The 11,247-nt window shown below is 56.5% G+C and overlaps 1 protein-coding gene across 3 annotated transcripts in view; it reads right to left on the bottom strand.

Moving 5' to 3' along the window:
* The window catches only part of DYRK1A (dual specificity tyrosine phosphorylation regulated kinase 1A), a 117,259-nt gene extending 106,698 nt beyond the window's left edge, over positions 1–10,561 (bottom strand). Inside the window, exon 1 of one of the 3 annotated variants that reach the window (XM_073584671.1) lies at positions 10,504–10,561. The gene's annotated coding sequence lies outside the window, so the exon portion shown is untranslated. Of the gene's footprint in view, positions 1–9,867; positions 10,325–10,389; positions 10,461–10,503 lie in introns of those variants that run through there. The other 2 variants (XM_073584670.1, XM_073584669.1) reach the window with 2 other exon arrangements.
* Between the last annotated feature and the right edge of the window lie 686 nt (positions 10,562–11,247).

The following is an 11,247-nucleotide window of genomic DNA, read 5'->3' as shown; positions in this document are numbered from 1 at the left end:
TCAAGAGTATGTGTGTGTGTGTGTGTGTGTAGCCTCAAGAGTATGTGTGTGTGTGTGTAGCCTCAAGAGTGTGTGTGTGTGTGTGTGTGTGTGTAGCCTCAAGAGAGAGTGTGTAGCCTCAAGAGAGAGTGTGTAGCCTCAAGAGAGAGTGTGTAGCGTGAGTGTGTAGCGTGAGTGTGTAGCGTGAGTGTGTAGCGTGAGTGTGTAGCGTGAGTGTGTAGCGTGAGTGTGTAGCGTGAGTGTGTAGCGTGAGTGTGTAGCGTGAGTGTGTAGCGTGAGTGTGTAGCGTGAGTGTGTAGCGTGAGTGTGTAGCGTGAGTGTGTAGCGTGAGTGTGTAGCGTGAGTGTGTAGCGTGAGTGTGTAGCGTGAGTGTGTAGCGTGAGTGTGTAGCGTGAGTGTGTAGCGTGAGTGTGTAGCGTGAGTGTGTAGCGTGAGTGTGTAGCGTGAGTGTGTAGCGTGAGTGTGTAGCGTGAGTGTGTAGCGTGAGTGTGTAGCGTGAGTGTGTAGCGTGAGTGTGTAGCGTGAGTGTGTAGCGTGAGTGTGTAGCGTGAGTGTGTAGCGTGAGTGTGTAGCGTGAGTGTGTAGCGTGAGTGTGTAGCGTGAGTGTGTAGCGTGAGTGTGTAGCGTGAGTGTGTAGCGTGAGTGTGTAGCGTGAGTGTGTAGCGTGAGTGTGTAGCGTGAGTGTGTAGCGTGAGTGTGTAGCGTGAGTGTGTAGCGTGAGTGTGTAGCGTGAGTGTGTAGCGTGAGTGTGAGTGTGAAGCGTGAGTGTGAGTGTGTAGCGTGAGTGTGTAGCGTGAGTGTGTAGCGTGAGTGTGTAGCGTGAGTGTGTGTAGCGTGAGTGTGAGTGTGTGTAGCGTGAGTGTGAGTGTGTGTAGCGTGAGTGTGAGTGTGTGTAGCGTGAGTGTGAGTGTGTGTAGCGTGAGTGTGAGTGTGTGTAGCGTGAGTGTGAGTGTGTGTAGCGTGAGTGTGAGTGTGTGTAGCGTGAGTGTGAGTGTGTGTAGCGTGAGTGTGAGAGTGTGTAGCGTGAGTGTGAGAGTGTGTAGCGTGAGTGTGAGAGTGTGTAGCGTGAGTGTGAGAGTGTGTAGCGTGAGTGTGAGTGTGTGTAGCGTGAGTGTGAGCGTGTGTAGCGTGAGTGTGAAGCGTGTGTAGCGTGAGTGTGAAGCGTGTGTAGCGTGAGTGTGAGTGTGTGTAGCGTGAGTGTGAAGCGTGTGTAGCGTGAGTGTGTAGTGTGAGTGTAGCCGCGAGCGAGCGCGTGTCCGCACAGGCCCGAGAGAGCGAGCGAGCGCGTGTCAGCGCAGGCCCGAGAGAGAGAGCGAGCGCGTGTCCGCGCAGTGTGTGTGTGTAGCCTCAAGAGAGAGTGTGTGTGTAGCCTCAAGAGTGTGTGTGTGTAGCCTCAAGAGTGTGTGTGTGTAGCCTCAAGAGTGTGTGTGTGTGTGTGTAGCCTCAAGAGTGTGTGTGTGTGTGTGTAGCCTCAAGAGTGTGTGTGTGTGTGTGTGTGTGTGTAGCCTCAAGAGTGTGTGTGTGTGTGTGTAGCCTCAAGAGTGTGTGTGTAGCCTCAAGAGTGTGTGTGTGTGTGTGTGTGTGTAGCCTCAAGAGTGTGTGTGTGTGTGTGTGTGTGTAGCCTCAAGAGTGTGTGTGTGTGTGTGTGTGTAGCCTCAAGAGTGTGTGTGTGTGTGTGTAGCCTCAAGAGTGTGTGTGTAGCCTCAAGAGAGTGAGTGTGTGTGTGTGTGTAGCCTCAAGAGTGTGTGTGTGTGTAGCCTCAAGAGTGTGTGTGTGTGTGTGTGTGTGTGTAGCCTCAAGAGAGAGTGTGTGTGTGTAGCCTCAAGAGAGAGTGTGTGTGTGTAGCCTCAAGAGAGAGTGTGTGTGTGTAGCCTCAAGAGAGAGTGTGTGTGTAGCCTCAAGAGAGAGTGTGTGTGTGTAGCCTCAAGAGAGAGTGTGTGTGTGTAGCCTCAAGAGAGAGTGTGTGTGTGTAGCCTCAAGAGTGTGTGTGTGTGTAGCCTCAAGAGTGTGTGTGTGTGTGTGTGTGTGTGTAGCCTCAAGAGAGAGTGTGTGTGTGTAGCCTCAAGAGAGAGTGTGTGTGTGTAGCCTCAAGAGAGAGTGTGTGTGTGTAGCCTCAAGAGAGAGTGTGTGTGTGTAGCCTCAAGAGAGAGTGTGTGTGTGTAGCCTCAAGAGAGAGTGTGTGTGTGTAGCCTCAAGAGAGAGTGTGTGTGTGTAGCCTCAAGAGAGAGTGTGTGTGTAGCCTCAAGAGAGAGTGTGTGTGTAGCCTCAAGACAGAGTGTGTGTGTAGCCTCAAGACAGAGTGTGTGTGTAGCCTCAAGACAGAGTGTGTGTGTAGCCTCAAGAGAGAGTGTGTGTGTAGCCTCAAGAGAGAGTGTGTGTGTAGCCTCAAGAGAGAGTGTGTGTGTAGCCTCAAGAGAGAGTGTGTGTGTGTAGCCTCAAGAGAGAGTGTGTGTGTGTAGCCTCAAGAGAGAGTGTGTGTGTGTAGCCTCAAGAGAGAGTGTGTGTGTGTAGCCTCAAGAGAGAGTGTGTGTGTGTAGCCTCAAGAGTGTGTGTGTGTGTGTGTAGCCTCAAGAGTGTGTGTGTGTGTGTAGCCTCAAGAGTGTGTGTGTGTGTGTAGCCTCAAGAGTGTGTGTGTGTGTGTGTGTAGCCTCAAGAGTGTGTGTGTGTGTGTGTAGCCTCAAGAGTGTGTGTGTGTGTGTAGCCTCAAGAGTGTGTGTGTGTGTGTGTGTGTGTGTAGCCTCAAGAGTGTGTGTGTGTGTAGCCTCAAGAGTGTGTGTGTGTGTGTGTGTGTGTAGCCTCAAGAGTGTGTGTGTGTGTAGCCTCAAGAGTGTGTGTGTGTGTGTAGCCTCAAGAGTGTGTGTGTGTGTGTGTGTGTGTAGCCTCAAGAGTGTGTGTGTGTGTAGCCTCAAGAGTGTGTGTGTGTGTAGCCTCAAGAGTGTGTGTGTGTGTGTGTGTGTGTAGCCTCAAGAGTGTGTGTGTGTGTGTGTGTAGCCTCAAGAGTGTGTGTGTGTGTGTGTGTAGCCTCAAGAGTGTGTGTGTGTGTGTGTGTGTAGCCTCAAGAGTGTGTGTGTGTGTGTGTGTGTGTAGCCTCAAGAGTGTGTGTGTGTGTGTGTGTGTGTAGCCTCAAGAGTGTGTGTGAGTGTGTGTAGCCTCAAGAGTGTGTGTGAGTGTGTGTAGCCTCAAGAGTGTGTGTGAGTGTGTGTAGCCTCAAGAGTGTGTGTGAGTGTGTGTGTGTGTAGCCTCAAGAGTGTGTGTGTGTGTAGCCTCAAGAGTGTGTGTGTGTGTAGCCTCAAGAGTGTGTGTGTGTGTAGCCTCAAGAGTGTGTGTGTGTGTGTGTGTAGCCTCAAGAGTGTGTGTGTGTGTGTGTGTGTGTAGCCTCAAGAGTGTGTGTGTGTGTGTGTAGCCTCAAGAGTGTGTGTGTGTGTGTAGCCTCAAGAGTGTGTGTGTGTGTGTAGCCTCAAGAGTGTGTGTGTGTGTGTGTAGCCTCAAGAGAGTGTGTGTGTGTGTGTGTAGCCTCAAGAGTGTGTGTGTGTGTGTGTAGCCTCAAGAGAGTGTGTGTGTGTGTGTGTGTAGCCTCAAGAGTGTGTGTGTAGCCTCAAGAGTGTGTGTGTGTGTGTGTGTGTGTAGCCTCAAGAGTGTGTGTGTGTAGCCTCAAGAGTGTGTGTGTGTAGCCTCAAGAGTGTGTGTGTGTAGCCTCAAGAGTGTGTGTAGCCTCAAGAGTGTGTGTGTGTGTGTGTGTGTGTGTAGCCTCAAGAGTGTGTGTGTGTGTGTGTGTGTGTAGCCTCAAGAGTGTGTGTGTGTGTGTGTGTAGCCTCAAGAGTGTGTGTGTGTGTAGCCTCAAGAGTGTGTGTGTGTGTGTGTGTGTGTAGCCTCAAGAGTGTGTGTGTGTGTAGCCTCAAGAGTGTGTGTGTGTGTGTAGCCTCAAGAGTGTGTGTGTGTGTGTAGCCTCAAGAGTGTGTGTGTGTGTAGCCTCAAGAGTGTGTGTGTGTGTAGCCTCAAGAGTGTGTGTGTGTGTAGCCTCAAGAGTGTGTGTGTGTGTAGCCTCAAGAGTGTGTGTGTGTGTAGCCTCAAGAGTGTGTGTGTGTGTAGCCTCAAGAGTGTGTGTGTGTAGCCTCAAGAGTGTGTGTGTGTGTGTGTGTGTGTGTAGCCTCAAGAGTGTGTGTGTGTGTAGCCTCAAGAGTGTGTGTGTGTGTGTAGCCTCAAGAGTGTGTGTGTGTGTGTGTGTGTAGCCTCAAGAGTGTGTGTGTGTGTGTGTAGCCTCAAGAGTGTGTGTGTGTGTGTGTAGCCTCAAGAGTGTGTGTGTGTGTGTGTAGCCTCAAGAGTGTGTGTGTGTGTGTGTAGCCTCAAGAGTGTGTGTGTGTGTGTAGCCTCAAGAGTGTGTGTGTGTGTGTGTGTGTAGCCTCAAGAGTGTGTGTGTGTGTGTGTAGCCTCAAGAGTGTGTGTGTGTGTGTAGCCTCAAGAGTGTGTGTGTGTGTGTGTGTGTGTAGCCTCAAGAGTGTGTGTGTGTGTGTGTGTGTAGCCTCAAGAGTGTGTGTGTGTGTGTGTGTAGCCTCAAGAGTGTGTGTGTGTGTGTGTGTGTAGCCTCAAGAGTGTGTGTGTGTGTGTAGCCTCAAGAGTGTGTGTGTGTGTGTAGCCTCAAGAGTGTGTGTGTGTGTGTGTAGCCTCAAGAGTGTGTGTGTGTGTAGCCTCAAGAGTGTGTGTGTGTGTAGCCTCAAGAGTGTGTGTGTGTGTAGCCTCAAGAGTGTGTGTGTGTGTAGCCTCAAGAGTGTGTGTGTGTGTAGCCTCAAGAGTGTGTGTGTGTGTAGCCTCAAGAGTGTGTGTGTGTGTAGCCTCAAGAGTGTGTGTGTGAGTGTGTGTGTGTGTGTGTGTAGCCTCAAGAGTGTGTGTGTGTGTGTGTAGCCTCAAGAGTGTGTGTGTAGCCTCAAGAGTGTGTGTGTAGCCTCAAGAGTGTGTGTGTAGCCTCAAGAGTGTGTGTGTAGCCTCAAGAGTGTGTGTGTAGCCTCAAGAGTGTGTGTGTAGCCTCAAGAGTGTGTGTGTAGCCTCAAGAGTGTGTGTGTAGCCTCAAGAGTGTGTGTGTAGCCTCAAGAGTGTGTGTGTGTAGCCTCAAGAGAGTGTGTGTGTAGCCTCAAGAGTGTGTGTGTAGCCTCAAGAGAGTGTGTGTGTGTGTGTGTGTGTGTGTAGCCTCAAGAGTGTGTGTGTGTGTGTAGCCTCAAGAGTGTGTGTGTGTGTGTAGCCTCAAGAGTGTGTGTGTGTGTGTAGCCTCAAGAGTGTGTGTGTGTGTAGCCTCAAGAGTGTGTGTGTGTGTAGCCTCAAGAGTGTGTGTGTGTGTAGCCTCAAGAGTGTGTGTGTGTGTAGCCTCAAGAGTGTGTGTGTGTGTAGCCTCAAGAGTGTGTGTGTGTGTAGCCTCAAGAGTGTGTGTGTGTGTGTGTGTAGCCTCAAGAGTGTGTGTGTGTGTGTGTGTGTAGCCTCAAGAGTGTGTGTGTGTGTGTGTGTGTAGCCTCAAGAGTGTGTGTGTGTAGCCTCAAGAGTGTGTGTGTGTGGCCTCAAGAGTGTGTGTGTGTGTGTGTGGCCTCAAGAGTGTGTGTGTGTGTGTGTGTAGCCTCAAGAGTGTGTGTGTGTGTGTGTGTGTGTGTAGCCTCAAGAGTGTGTGTAGCCTCAAGAGTGTGTGAGTGTGAGTGTGAGTGTGTAGCGTGAGCGTGAGTGTGTAGCGTGAGTGTGTAGCGTGAGTGTGTAGCGTGAGTGTGTAGCGTGAGTGTGTAGCGTGAGTGTGTAGCGTGAGTGTGTAGCGTGAGTGTGGCCGCGAGCGGGCGCGTGTCCGCGCAGGCCCGAGAGAGCGAGCGGGCGCGTGTCCGCGCAGGCCCGAGAGAGCGAGCGGGCGCGTGTCCGCGCAGGCCCGAGAGAGCGAGCGGGCGCGTGTCCGCGCAGGCCCGAGAGAGCGAGCGGGAGCGTGTCCGCGCAGGCCCGAGAGAGCGAGCGGGAGCGTGTCCGCGCAGGCCCGAGAGAGCGAGCGGGCGCGTGTCCGCGCAGGCCCGAGAGAGCGAGCGGGCGCGTGTCCGCGCAGGCCCGAGAGAGCGAGCGGGCGCGTGTCCGCGCAGGCCCGAGAGAGCGAGCGGGCGCGTGTCCGCGCAGGCCCGAGAGAGCGAGCGGGCGCGTGTCCGCGCAGGCCCGAGAGAGCGAGCGGGCGCGTGTCCGCGCAGGCCCGAGAGAGCGAGCGGGCGCGTGTCCGCGCAGGCCCGAGAGAGCGAGCGGGCGCGTGTCCGCGCAGGCCCGAGAGAGCGAGCGGGCGCGTGTCCGCGCAGGCCCGAGAGAGCGAGCGGGCGCGTGTCCGCGCAGGCCCGAGAGAGCGAGCGGGCGCGTGTCCGCGCAGGCCCGAAAGAGGGAGCGGGCGCGTGTCCGCGCAGGCCCGAAAGAGGGAGCGGGCGCGTGTCCGCGCAGGCCCGAGAGAGGGAGGGAGAGAGTGTGTGTGTCTGTGCGGCCTCTAGAGTCGTCGCGACCCCGAGACGGAGTGAGCGTGTGTGCAGCAGGGAGAGGGAGAGAATGTGTGTGTCTGCGCGGTCTCTAGAGAGAGTTTTGCGCGGCCCCGAGAGTAAGTGAGAGCGTGTGTGTGTGTGTGTGTGTGTAGCCCCCTCAGATAAAGATTGTGTGTGCATACAGAGCCTCAGGTGTTTGTGTGTCCCCGATTGTGCGCAGATCTTCAGATGTTTGTGTGTCCCCGGTTGTGCGCAGATCTTCAGGTGTTTGTGTGTCCCCGCTTTTGCGCAGAGCCCCGGGTGTGTGTGTCCCCGCTTTTGCGCAGAGCCCCGGGTGTGTGTGTCCCCGCTTTTGCGAAGAGCCCCGGGTGTGTGTGTCCCCGCTTTTGCGCAGAGCCCCGGGTGTGTGTGTCCCCGCTTTTGCGCAGAGCCCCGGGTGTGTGTGTCCCAGCTTGTGCGCAGAGCCCCGGGTGTGTGTGTCCCCAGTTGTGCGCAGAGCCCCGGGTGTGTGTGTCCCCAGTTGTGCGCAGAGCCCCGTGTGTGTGTGTGTCCCCGGTTGTGCGCAGAGCCCCGGGTGTGTGTGTCTCCGGTTGTGTGCAGAGCCCCGGGTGTGTGTGTCTCCGGTTGTGTGCAGAGCCCCGGGTGTGTGTGTCTCCGGTTGTGTGCAGAGCCCCGGGTGTGTGTGTCTCCGGTTGTGTGCAGAGCCCCGGGTGTGTGTGTCTCCGGTTGTGTGCAGAGCCCCGGGTGTGTGTGTCTCCGGCTGTGTGCAGAGCCCCAGGTGTGTGTCTCCCCAGTATTGAGCAGAGCCCCGGGTGTGTGTCTCCCCGGTATTGAGCAGAGCCCCGGGTGTGTGTGTCTCCGGTTGTGTGCAGAGCCCTGGGTGTGTGTCTCCCCGGTATTGAGCAGAGCCCCGGGTGTGTGTGTCTCCGGTTGTGTGCAGAGCCCCAGGTATGTGTGTCTCCGGTTGTGTGTCTCCCCGGTATTGAGCAGAGCCCCGGGTGTGTGTGTCTCCGGTTGTGTGCAGAGCCCTGGGTGTGTGTGTCTCCGGTTGTGTGCAGAGCCCCGGGTGTGTGTCTCCCCGGTATTGAGCAGAGCCCCGGGTGTGTGTGTCTCCGGTTGTGTGCAGAGCCCTGGGTGTGTGTCTCCCCGGTATTGAGCAGAGCCCCGGGTGTGTGTGTCTCCGGTTGTGTGCAGAGCCCCAGGTATGTGTGTCTCCGGTTGTGTGTCTCCCCGGTATTGAGCAGAGCCCCGGGTGTGTGTGTCTCCGGTTGTGTGCAGAGCCCTGGGTGTGTGTGTCTCCGGTTGTGTGCAGAGCCCCGGGTGTGTGTCTCCCCGGTATTGAGCAGAGCCCCGGGTGTGTGTGTCCCCGGTTGTGTGCAGAGCCCCGGGTGTGTGTGTCCCCGGTTGTGTGCAGAGCCCCGGGTGTGTGTGTCTCCGGTTGTGTGCAGAGCCCCAGGTGTGTGTCTCCCCGGTATTGAGCAGAGCCCCGGGTGTGTCTCCCCGGTTGTGTGCAGAGCCCCGGGTGTGTGTGTCTCCGGTTGTGTGCAGAGCCCCAGGTGTGTGTCTCCCCGGTATTGAGCAGAGCCCCGGGTGTGTGTCTCCCCGGTATTGAGCAGAGCCCCGGGTGTGTGTCTCCGGTTGTGTGCAGAGCCCCGGGTGTGTGTCTCCCCGGTATTGAGCAGAGCCCCGGGTGTGTGTCTCCCCGGTATTGAGCAGAGCCCCGGGTGTGTATGTCTCCGGTTGTGTGCAGAGCCCCGGGTGTGTGTCTCCCCGGTATTGAGCAGAGCCCCGGGTGTGTGTGTCTCCGGTTGTGTGCAGAGCCCCGGGTGTGTGTGTCTCCGGTATTGAGCAGAGCCCCGGGTGTGTGTCTCCCCGGTATTGAGCAGAGCCCCGGGTGTGTGTGTCTCCGGTTGTGTGCAGAGCCCTGGGTGTGTGTCTCCCCGGTATTGAGCAGAGCCCCGGGTGTGTGTGTCTCCGGTTGTGTGCAGAGCCCCAGGTATGTGTGTCTCCGGTTGTGTGTCTCCCCGGTATTGAGCAGAGCCCCGGGTGTGTGTGTCTCCGGTTGTGTGCAGAGCCCCGGGTGTGTGTGTCTCCGGTTGTGTGCAGAGCCCCGGGTGTGTGTCTCCCCGGTATTGAGCAGAGCCCCGGGTGTGTGTGTCCCCGGTTGTGTGCAGAGCCCCGGGTGTGTGTGTCTCCGGTTGTGTGCAGAGCCCCAGGTGTGTGTCTCGCCGGTATTGAGCAGAGCCCCGGGTGTGTGTGTCCCCGGTTGTGTGCAGAGCCCCGGGTGTGTGTGTCTCCGGTTGTGTGCAGAGCCCCGGGTGTGTGTCTCCCCGGTATTGAGCAGAGCCCCGGGTGTGTGTCTCCCCGGTATTGAGCAGAGCCCCGGGTGTGTGTCTCCCCGGTATTGAGCAGAGCCCCGGGTGTGTGTCTCCGGTTGTGTGCAGAGCCCCGGGTGTGTGTCTCCCCGGTATTGAGCAGAGCCCCGGGTGTGTATGTCTCCGGTTGTGTGCAGAGCCCCGGGTGTGTGTCTCCCCGGTATTGAGCAGAGCCCCGGGTGTGTGTGTCTCCGGTTGTGTGCAGAGCCCCGGGTGTGTGTCTCCCCGGTATTGAGCAGAGCCCCGGGTGTGTGTCTCCCCGGTTGTGTGCAGAGCCCCGGGTGTGTGTCTCCCCGGTATTGAGCAGAGCCCCGGGTGTGTGTCTCCCCGGTATTGAGCAGAGCCCCGGGTGTGTGTCTCCCCGGTATTGAGCAGAGCCCCGGGTGTGTGTCTCCCCGGTATTGAGCAGAGCCCCGGGTGTGTGTCTCCCCGGTATTGAGCAGAGCCCCGGGTGTGTGTGTCTCCGGTTGTGTGCAGAGCCCCAGGTATGTGTGTCTCCGGTTGTGTGTCTCCCCGGTATTGAGCAGAGCCCCGGGTGTGTGTGTCTCCGGTTGTGTGCAGAGCCCTGGGTGTGTGTGTCTCCGGTTGTGTGCAGAGCCCCGGGTGTGTGTCTCCCCGGTATTGAGCAGAGCCCCGGGTGTGTGTGTCTCCGGTTGTGAGCAGAGCCCCGGGTGTGTGTGTCCCCGGTTGTGTGCAGAGCCCCGGGTGTGTGTGTCTCCGGTTGTGTGCAGAGCCCCGGGTGTGTGTCTCCCCGGTATTGAGCAGAGCCCCGGGTGTGTGTCTCCCCGGTATTGAGCAGAGCCCCGGGTGTGTGTGTCTCCGGTTGTGTGCAGAGCCCCGGGTGTGTGTCTCCCCGGTATTGAGCAGAGCCCCGGGTGTGTGTCTCCCCGGTATTGAGCAGAGCCCCGGGTGTGTGTCTCCCCGGTATTGAGCAGAGCCCCGGGTGTGTGTCTCCCCGGTATTGAGCAGAGCCCCGGGTGTGTGTCCCCGGGTGTGTGCAGAGCTCGGGCCGCCGTCCTTACCCGTGTCCTCCTCCGCTGCTCGCCACACGACGCGGCTCTCCCGTCACATCGAGCACACGGCGGTGTCCGGGGCCTGACAGGAGGCGGTGATGAGCCGGTGTCCTCACGCAGCGCTGCCGCTCAGCATCGCCGCTCTGCCCTCCTGCTGTCACCGCGGTCACTGCTGCTCATATCCCGGCGCAGATCGCACACTCCGCGGCCACTGCTGCCTGCGCTGGAGGAGGAGGCGGCGGTTGTTCCTCGGGTCCCGGCCGTACACAGGATGGAGAGAGGAGGGGGAGGCACAAAATGGCGCGCGTTTCCAAAGCTGCGGAGCGAGGGAGGCGGAGGGAAGAGGAGGAGGAGGGCGGAGAGCAGGGGAGCACCGCCGCCTCCCGCTCACACCGCGGCGGCCACACCGGGACAGCACCGCCGCCTCACCGGCACCGTCCTCCTGAGAATTCCCGCCCGCGCCATTACCACATAGGAACCCCCATACACATTATCACATATTAGTTTGTTTTCATTCACGTTCTCGTTTACCTATCTTATCATTCTGATTTGTTACCGGGAGACGCGTTGGACGCCGTTAAGCGGTTTTAGAGGGAAAAAAAAAAAAAAAAGACTAACAAAATGGCGGCGAGATGAGCGTGTTACCATGGTGACTGTCAATCAGCGCAAAGGGCCCCGGATGTGCGGTGACGTCAGCAGCTCGGAGGAAGGAGGCGGTGCCTCTACTGTGGTCGAGGGGGGGACGGTAACATGACAAAGAGGGGGCGGGGACTGACTGACGAGGTGGAGAAAGAAAAAAACTGACTGGGGCGTGAGCTCAGACGCTAATAAACAGAGTTATGTAAATAGTGTGTTTAAGAGACATGCAGGGCGGCGTGGTCGGGAGGAAAGTGGCTCCTGTAGACATCTATGGGCGAGTGTGTGCAGAAAGGGATTTCTTGTCTTCCAGGAGTTCACCATAGCTAATGTTAGTTAACCCCTTCCTGCCACAACCAAGTATTTCTCTTTATGCTTCTGTTTTTCCTCCCCCATTATTCAAGATCCCTAACTTTTTGAATTTTTTTCACATGACTAGTTTTTTGTTTTTTTTTATAAAAACGTTTCTTTTTTTTCCATGGTTAAAAGGGGGAAACTAAAATTATTTAATTTTTTCTTTCTTTTAAACATTTTGAAAAAGTTTTTGTTTTTTTACATTGCACTAATTTTTAGTCCTCTTGTGTAAATAGCACAAGCGATCGGCCCTCAGACAGGGGTGGGCAATTAATGTTCCCGAGGGGCCACATGAGAGACCATGACAGTGGGGGAGGCCAAACCAATAGCTTGAAATTAGTTCTGCTCATTATTAATATTAATAAATATTATCACTTAATATTGAGCAGAAATAATTAT

The sequence above is a fragment of the Dendrobates tinctorius genome, unplaced genomic scaffold (genome assembly GCF_039654945.1).
Source record: "Dendrobates tinctorius isolate UK_male_01 unplaced genomic scaffold, ASM3965494v1 ptg000084l, whole genome shotgun sequence".
Taxonomy (NCBI): domain Eukaryota; kingdom Metazoa; phylum Chordata; class Amphibia; order Anura; family Dendrobatidae; genus Dendrobates; species Dendrobates tinctorius.
Note: the sequence above shows the minus strand (reverse complement) of the source record. Positions and strands in the feature narration are given on the sequence as shown.